This window comes from Antennarius striatus, chromosome 19 (assembly GCF_040054535.1).
Source record: "Antennarius striatus isolate MH-2024 chromosome 19, ASM4005453v1, whole genome shotgun sequence".
In the NCBI taxonomy this organism is placed as follows: domain Eukaryota; kingdom Metazoa; phylum Chordata; class Actinopteri; order Lophiiformes; family Antennariidae; genus Antennarius; species Antennarius striatus.
This window is the reverse complement of record NC_090794.1, coordinates 15,514,682-15,523,807: the sequence shown is the minus strand read 5'-3', so window position 1 is coordinate 15,523,807 and position 9,126 is coordinate 15,514,682. Positions and strand designations below refer to the sequence as shown.

Below are 9,126 nucleotides of genomic sequence, written 5' to 3'. Positions count from 1 at the left end.
ACACCATTGATTATAACAGATCACTTTATCACATGCATGCCACTTAATTGATCCTTGAATACTCCATTTATTATGGAAGTATTTCTCTGTTCAGCACTGAGAGGGACTAATGAGTCACAGAAAGAACAAATAGGAGTGTTTAATATGAGCTCTGAAAATTTGAAATGAGGAATATTATTACACCGTTCACAATGATATAACACACGATGGAATTTGCTGCAATTAAGCCAGGACCAACTTTGTCATAAAAGGAAATATTCTTATGTAGTAAATTGTATTCCAAAATCTTTTATTTGCTTCTAGTTATGTTGAAAAGACTCAAATGAAAAGGCTTATATGCGGGGAAATGAAAGGAGGTGGGTTGGAGGTGAACTGCCAAACAGCTTGTGGATGATGCAGAAAGCAGTTTAAGCAAGAAACTACAAAATTTTCCAGTTCCGTGCATAGAAGAGAATCGGCACAGCTGATTGTGGGTTAGATTAAAAGTTAACTGTTGGGGGGGGGGGTGTCATCCACTGTCTGGTTTTTACATCTCTATTTCTGCTGAATCACATCCTTACTCATGAACGCAACAGAATGAATGTGTCCACACTGAACAGTCTTCTTTTAGTTGTTGTTAATGGGCCAGACATGAGTTTATTCCCTGCTCAGAAGTTCACAGAGATGCGGATAAAAGGAGGACTAAACACTGCAGATGATGCCAACAGGAAAGACAGAGACCACATGAATATGACATCAGACAAAACTGTTCACTTAGTTTGAGATTTACTGAATTATTTTGACATGACATGACACAGCAGGAAAACAGTCTTAACCTCACCAAATGTATCAGTTTTGGAAAAGAATATTGGGAATTGAATAATTAAATCTTAGACAATTGGTTTGTGTAAAATTCAAATCATCCTTGAACAAATACATTAAAAAAAGTAATCTGCGCTGGGGGAATACAAAAGTGTGTATTAAGCACTATAATGTGGAATATTCCAGACAATGAAAAAGACGTGAATTCAGGGGGTAATATCAATTACAACGACCAATAGAAAAAGTACTGACAAGAAAAAATGACATTTGAAATGTATTGGGTAAAAAGTTTGTTGTTTTAAAGAGTAACAACATCTGTTATTAAACAGGATCATAACTTTAGGCGGGTCTCTCAGAAGAGACCCACGTAAATGATGTTGAATCTGACTTTCACCAAAGAGTGGGTTAAAAGAGAATCCAGGTGGAGTTTTGGGAGCGTTCACTCATCGGGGTGGAAACCTCCCCACTAGAGGGAGTACCAGTGACTGAATATTTTCCTTCTTCAACGAGCCAATGCACTTGCAGATTAAAAAAATTAAAATGACATTTAAAATTAAATCGTTTTGCCAAGTTGGAAAAAAATACTTTACTTTTTATTTTTACTGAGCAATAAATTTAGACAATTTTGCAAAAAAATGATGTTGACCAGATGTATGTTCATTGTTGAACACTTTGTGTCCCTGGCTGCTTTGGGAAAAATACAAGATCAAACAAAATGTTATTTTAGTGTAACGGACCTGAACAATGCGTTAAAGATGCTGTTACAAATGTCTCATCTTAAAAAGGAAATCAAGTGTGACACATCAGATGCAGATGTTTCTGAGCATGGGTATTACAAATTATTTCTTAATTTATTATTTATTTTTATAAATGAAAGATTCATGATATTGACTTGATGAGCGCAGCAGATCAGCGATGATTATAGATACACAACTCTACTTCACACACATTTACACACATTATGCCACAATACTTGCCATGAAGAAACACAATTATTGGTTGTCAGTCGTCACAGCTTCACTGAAGTAATGCTAATAGTTGTTTGTTTATGAATAGAGGAGGTTTTCTTTTCTCTGTGAATCTGGTGTTTCTTTCTAAATGACGACAGAAGTGCAGCTCTTTCACTTTCATCTCCGTGTGTGTGGCTGCAGGCAGCACCTTCAGCTCTCATTTGACACCTGCAGCATCACACAGCAGATAAGAGGAAAGGTCCGTCTGTAATGAGGGGTTTAAGAAGAAGGAGAAAAAAACCACACCTTTATTATCCATCTTGGTGAAATTATCTTTACACTCTTACTGATGCATTTTTACAGGCCCCTGAAACAAACACACAACAAACACCAGGAGCCTGTAAGCATTTAATACACATGCAGTGCGAGGCAGAATGAGGGGTTGCGACTTTCGGGTGTGCCCCAAATGAGCAGCTTGTAGGGGGGACGACGCCTTGCTCAAGGGCACCTTAGCAGTGACCGGGAGGTGAGCTGACACCTTTCGCTGTCAGCTCACACCCCGAGGAAGGCTGGCGGGATCATATTATATACTGTATTGGCCCGTATATAAGACGGTGATTTTTGCATTGAAATAAGACTGAAAAAGTCGGGGTCGTCTTACATTTGGGGTCTAGACATTATACCCATTCACAACGCTAGATGGCGCCAGATATCTTTAAAGCTGAAGGAAAATATAATCAAATATATTTTCAGGTTTTGTATTTACTTTGTATTTCACCTAATAATGATATAGCTAAATACATTATGTAATGGGCGTCCACCGTTTAGCGGCGGACGCCGGCTGTGTAATTTGTTTGGCTCTCTGTTGTAGCTGGAGACTGACACTGGAGACTGATACTGGAGAACCGTATAAGGGAAAAACAACCAGCCAGAGAACAACACAATGTATATGTGCTAATGTATAGTGGCTCATCCTTAAGGTGGAGCCTAGAGACGGGCATAATAAATATCTGAGATTCTCTGGAATGTGTTGTTCCTGCCCCCTGTCACGGTTCATGCAACACCAGATTTTGTGTTAGGGACAGAGAACCCAGATCTGTTTAGAAATATTGTACTAGGGTAAAATTATATATTTGATAAACGAGATGATTTGTTTCTTGTTCTTCCTTCCGGTTTTGAACACGCACAACTACTCTGGGTGGACTTCGGGATAAAAGTCAGTTTACCTAACAGTTAATTTGGTGACCCCGACGTGATGTGCAGCGGAGGAAATCTCGACGACAACTCCGTTTGACAATAGATCGATCGGTACCAGCGAAACGATGCGTATGACTTCAAGGGGAAGGCGCGGTTAGCAGAGAATTCGGCTGAAACAGTCTTCACGATCCTACGGCGTCTCCCGGGGGCCCCTGATTCAAAAGGTGAGCAGAACTCCTGTTTGATAATTCACAAAATTTCTGCTATTGGATTGACTAAATTGGGGAGACAAAGTAAGGGTTGTGAATATTGCTAAATTAATAGGGATGAAGAGTAAACTGTGAAAGAGAAAGATAATAAATAAGACTAAATGGTAAAAGAGAAAGATAAGGGTAAAAGAGGAGAGAGTAATTAGTACTGGTCTCCGAGTACAATACGTTTAATCTTTCTGTGGTTTTGTGCCTAGTCCTGCAGCCTTAGGACGTAGAAAATTTCTATGATTTAGATCCCTTATCGTTGAAAGGAAGAGCTATTATAGGAAAGATTAATTATTGTGCATCGCGCGTAACGGTAATAGAATTACTTTTGTACATTACGTGCGCACTGCTCCGTGGTGGCTGCATGAACCGAAGGGTTCAGCAGAAAACTGAGTTGATGCATTCTCGTGGGAGGATTATGGCCCCGTAAATTGTTTAATCAATTTTGTTAAAGACCGCTTAAAAGTGTGTTCAAAAGAGGAGAACAAGAGTAAATTCTAATTTGGACCTATACCGTGACACTGTGTGATTGTGGATATATCCTGGTTGTGTTTGTTGTAACCGCGGGTGTGCTTGGATTTTATTGGGATAAAAGTGTGAAATGACTGACGGAATGGATGAGGAATTCCAGCGTGAGTGTGAGGAGTATGGTTGTGATAAAGAATGGATGAATATGTATGCTGGGGTGGCGACACAGATTTTGAGGCCCCGTCCACACGATAACAGATTTTTTAAAAACACAACTTTTTTGTTGCGTTTACGCCTTCCATCCACACGACAACGCAGATATCCGGAACGAAAACGCAAATTTTTGAAAACGCTGGCCGAGGTGGATTTTTTAAAAAAACGCTGGGTCTACGTTGTCATCTGGATGGCCTTTTTAAAAACGCTGACGTCTTGCCTGCGACGAAAACCGCTGTGACGTCATATTTATGGGCTCATGTGTTGTGACAACAAAACGCTATTGGATTAAATTTGACTCAATACTGCCACCACATGGTTTGGCATGCCTATAGCTGTCTTCGAAAACGCACTGGTGCGTTTACGTGTGGATAGAGATTTTTTTAAAAACGCTGCCGTGTGGACGCGAATCGTTTTCGATGAGTTTTTAAAAAGTTCAGTTTTTTAAAAAATCCGTGATCGTGTGGACGGGGCCAGAGTGGTGTCGCATTGAAAGAGTTTGGGAAAGTGAAAGACAAACTGCAGAGAATGTGGTTAAATTTAAATAAGAAAAGAGTAGTGGGAGAAAAAGGAGAGTATGGTTTTGGTGAACTCGCTCGACGTCTGCAACAGGTTGAAGCCCGGTTGGCAGAAGAGATAGATGCGAGAAAGAAAGAGGCAGAAGGAAAAGGCGTGTTTAACAAGCGGAAAGAGTTAAAAGAAATTGAAAAAGACACAAAAGAGTTTCGTGTGTTGCATCAGATGGTTGTGGCGGCCACAGCGTTGACCACTACAGACTGACAAAGGAACAAAGGAGGAAAAGAAAAGGGCGCGGTCTTCTCTGCTGAGAAGTGCACGGTCGTGCAGCAAGGGCGCTATGTGTGTGATTTGGGACTACCAATTCCCCAAACTAGGGGTGCGGAGTTTGTGCCTCCTCCCCCTGAAGCGCCTCCTGCCTACACTCCTCCTCCGACTTCGACTTTGTACCCAGTGCTCCATCTAGCGGGGAAAGTGGCAATCGACATTGAAGGAGATAAAGGAGATGCAGCAATACCAAACCAATCAAAAGAACAGATTGCACAAACAGTATTAACAAACCATAACTTGGCTGGCTCCGGTGTACCGCACTGTACAACAACACCCCCTAGTGTTCCAACTGACGTGCCATTCGCATCACTTTCAACGTCAGCCATCCCCACAACGCCACAAACAACGCAACAGGGACCATATGCATCCGTTCTAGAACAAACCAACTTAGATGTCTTTGCTATGCTACAGGAACAAAAAGCACGCATAGATAAAGCACAAACGCAGATACAAGAATCTTGGGCAGAATGGCGGAGTGTTCTAGCGGCCAAACCAAAAATACAATCCACACCGGAAGAACATTCAGGTAACAAGAAGAGTAAAGACAAGGGATGCCATGACGACTTATGGGATGCTGCAATGGAAGGAGAATCAGGCACATCGGCTTCAGAACAAGATGAAGATTATGAGGGTTATGGAGTTTCTGCTTCACACAAAACACACACAAGACCTAAAAAATTGACTACTCGTACACATTCGATGACTACACGCCGACAGGCTAAAGCGCAGATTTCACATTCTGACTCTGAAGATGAAGAATATAAACAGATGTTATTACACCAAATGACATTGGTAGCTACACCGGGGGGAGACAATTACAAGCCATTCTCTTTGACAGACTCAGCACTTATGATTGAAAAATTGCCAAGACTAGCACAAGTGTGTGTGTGTGTGTGTGTGTGTGTGTGTGTAATCCGCTCTGACTGACTGATGTAGCAGATAATAAAGATGAAGGAAATCTAAGAACTAGTGTTTTTAATATAAAATCAATTAAATTATTAAATTATTAAATCATACGGATGTTTAGTTTAGGAGAAACATATGGAATACTGGAGCTACTATTGAGCCATACATGAGACATTCGCCCCCACCCCTCATGCCCGCACACACACACACACCCCTGTGGCACTTAATAATAATAATAATAATAATATAAGGAGACATTTAGTGATGAATAAAATCTGAATTTGCAACTTTATTCAAATTCAACACAGTAGTACTTAGTTTTCAAGTAAAATGACTGGTTATTTAGAGTATTTCAAGTAGCTGTGATAACATTAATAACTATAGATAGATAGATAGATAGATAAACAGTAACAGTGTGTAACAGTTAAACAACATCCAACAAGTCTTTCAAGTTAACATGGAAGTTTTTGAGCAGGATTTTTGAACAGGATGATAAAAAAAGTCTCAGTATTTACAGCATTGCGGCCCTCATTTGTTTATGAAGGATTTTGAGTTCACTCTTCTCAACCATCCAGTATCCTGCAGCGCATGATGGAAGCTGCAAGGATAAAAGACAAATTACAGATTGTATAATGTAACACCAGTTACCACAACAGCATTGAGAACTTTATCTTTGATATGACTGAATTCACACTGTAATATCTCTACGGTTCACAAATAAGGACATTCAGTAAAACTGAAGGAAATGAAACAATTCAAACTTTTTCTTTTTTTAATTTCCAATCAGTGTTATCACAAGTATTTATAACATAATTATATCTGTAAAATGTCTCAGGCTGAATTAATCATTATGAGTATCAGTTTGAGGAGAAACATCACAGATTATATCTCATTTTATCGTTCTAACCATGTTAATATATTTTAGCGTTTGTGTCACGGCTAGGACACGACTGGCAAGGGGAACCCAAAAGCACGACAGAGTAGTGGGCAAGTGGAGTCTTTGAAGAGCTTTAATAATACAGGCCGGGGTCACGTACCAGGTAATCAGTCCAACAAACCAAACGAAAACAGAACAGGCAGAGTCCAAAAACCAGACGGGGTCATACAAAGGAAGGCAATCCAAAAACCAGGCAGACAAATCCGAAGAGGGGTCGACAAAAGGCAGGGTCCGGGAACAGGCTGGGTCAATAACAGGAATCAGAACACCAGGCAGGAATCAAAGGCTGGAGAGTCAGGGCGAACACTAAACAATCTGGCAGAGAGCAGAAGGCTGAGCCGGCATATGTAGAGTGGAGACAGATTGGGGAGTGGCTGCAGGTGTGTGGGGAAACGGCAGGTGCAGGGAATGAACTGAATGAAGATGAGACAGGATCTGTAATGATATGAGATGTTAGCAAGAAAACAAACTATTTGACCCGAGATGTGACAGTTTGACCTTGCTGCACCTCACACACCTGCAGGTTGAAACCTATCAACAATTTTGCAGTATTTCTGTTTTGGCAGATCATAAACATGATTAAATCCTTCACGCTTTAATATCATCATATCACACACCCCTAAATACCTGATTAGTTGAATAGTTGTAAAGTAAAATTATATTCTAGATTGACCAATCTAAAACTGGCGTAGCCATCTGTGCTGAAAAGGAATAAAAAGATCAAGTTGAATAACTGAATGACCTTAAAAAAAACAAAAATATCAAATCAAGTACAGGTATTTGGAGTAGGGTGACACATACTGTATGTACAGCAGAAAACAGCAATAGACAACTTCTGATCTGATGAATTGTGTCATGAGTTACATGTTATGTTTGTTCATTTATTTCTCTACAAAATGAAACCTGATTAAAGAAAAATAAGTCAGAAAATAGCAAAGGGAAAGTTAGTAAACTAAATGTCTCATCTTTACACAATACAACATGTTTGGTAGTCTGCGAAAACCTGTCGGAAGTCACTGACGTTCATTTATTGCTTACAGTCAAAATAAAGATTTTAGCTATTTTGATATTTTTATGAGTTTTGTACTTTCAACCCTGTTCCAAATTATCATGGTGAATACATATTTCAAGAAAACAAAACGACAAAGTACTTATTTTAAAATTTTGCATCCTTCTGTTCAGCTATCCATCGGCAAATCCATTGAAAATGATCGCACATCCAATCATGTTATTCCTGGGTCATATTATGAACTTCATGTATACAAAAAACTTCATGTATACACAGCCGAGGAATCCTGTAGAATGTTCAAAGCCATTTTTCTCACTTTTAACCTTTTGACCTATGGCAGATTAAAATGCTCATGACTTATGATCGAAATCAGTCTCAGTTATGATTAGCTGAGAACTTTTATATATTAAACTTAAAAAAAAATTGTATCAACCTTGCTGTTTCATTCACAAATATATCTTAGCTGGTGTGTTTGTGCAGCAACTCCTATTCCTTTTCAGCTGGGAAGCAAAGAATGAGCCAGGCTTGATCTACAATGTGAATCTGACTAAATGTCCAAACGAAACAAGCGTATGGTATTATGTTAACGCTAGCTTCAGCAGCTCTGGGTAGCATGAAGTTACTTGGCAACACTTGGGAGTGTAGTAATTGTAAATGTGACTTTAATTGTAAAGTTATATATGAAAATGGAAAATGCATAATTCATGATAATTTCAACGGTATCAAAAAGTTTAGATGTCTCATGCAGTTCACAGCCATAAACATTTTTTTTATTCATAACCAAAGTCCAAAGGATCCACTGTGAGCATGACCTGGCTCTCTATCATAGCTTCCCACACATATTTATGAAAAACGTTTCTGTAACAGTTCCATAAATCATTAACTATCACGACCAATATACTTACTTTAGAGTCCCTTCGACTTTGACTTTATCCAGCACCGTCTTCCCATCTGGCACTTTTCCTTGTTTCCCAAACGCCACAGCATTCCGGCACTCCTCTGCAGTGAAGAATTTGTCTCAAAACAAGATGGAATCAGGGAAGGCAGTCTTTTTTTGCTTCTACATGGATTGCAGCCAGGCGAGTAGAAGACAAGTAGAAGCCACTTTCTGGATACAGCTATTGCTTCCCAGATCTGTTTGTTGGAGCCAAAACACCAGCCTGAAGTTGCATCTACTCCATTTTGTCCACAAAGCATTCTAATGCCTCAAGGTGCTCACCACCTGGGACACAAAAGATAAATGACCTCACAGGGATACAGCAGTAATCATAAAGTCAAGAGAAGGAAGAGACATGTTTGGTCAAAATCTTAACCCATCTTGAAATCTTTGGATTTAAAAAAAAAAAGGTTTTAGCTTCAGCACCCAATAACTACCAATGTCTAAAGTAACGATTTTTTTTAGACCTTTACAAATATCTATAATTATAATTTTATTTTGCACAATTGATCACTGCCCAGATTATTTTACATTATAGTTCATTTTACACTGCTTGGGCATATAGTACTGAATAGCAATTGGGTACCTTAGGAAAACTGTGATTG

At 39.3% G+C, this 9,126-nt stretch overlaps 1 long non-coding RNA gene across 2 annotated transcripts; it reads right to left on the bottom strand.

The window, feature by feature from the left end:
* Positions 1 to 1,633: 1,633 nt before the first annotated feature.
* Positions 1,634 to 8,609, bottom strand: LOC137613665 (uncharacterized). 2 transcript variants are annotated; one of them, XR_011038964.1, is made up of 4 exons: positions 8,490 to 8,609; positions 6,676 to 7,010; positions 6,154 to 6,236; positions 1,634 to 2,016 (listed from the first exon to the last, which is right to left on the bottom strand). It is a non-coding gene; the product is annotated as an uncharacterized lncRNA (long non-coding RNA). The 2 variants fall into 2 exon arrangements; XR_011038965.1 differs by lacking the exon at positions 6,676 to 7,010 and having other exon boundaries at positions 8,490 to 8,599.
* Positions 8,610 to 9,126: the final 517 nt, after the last annotated feature.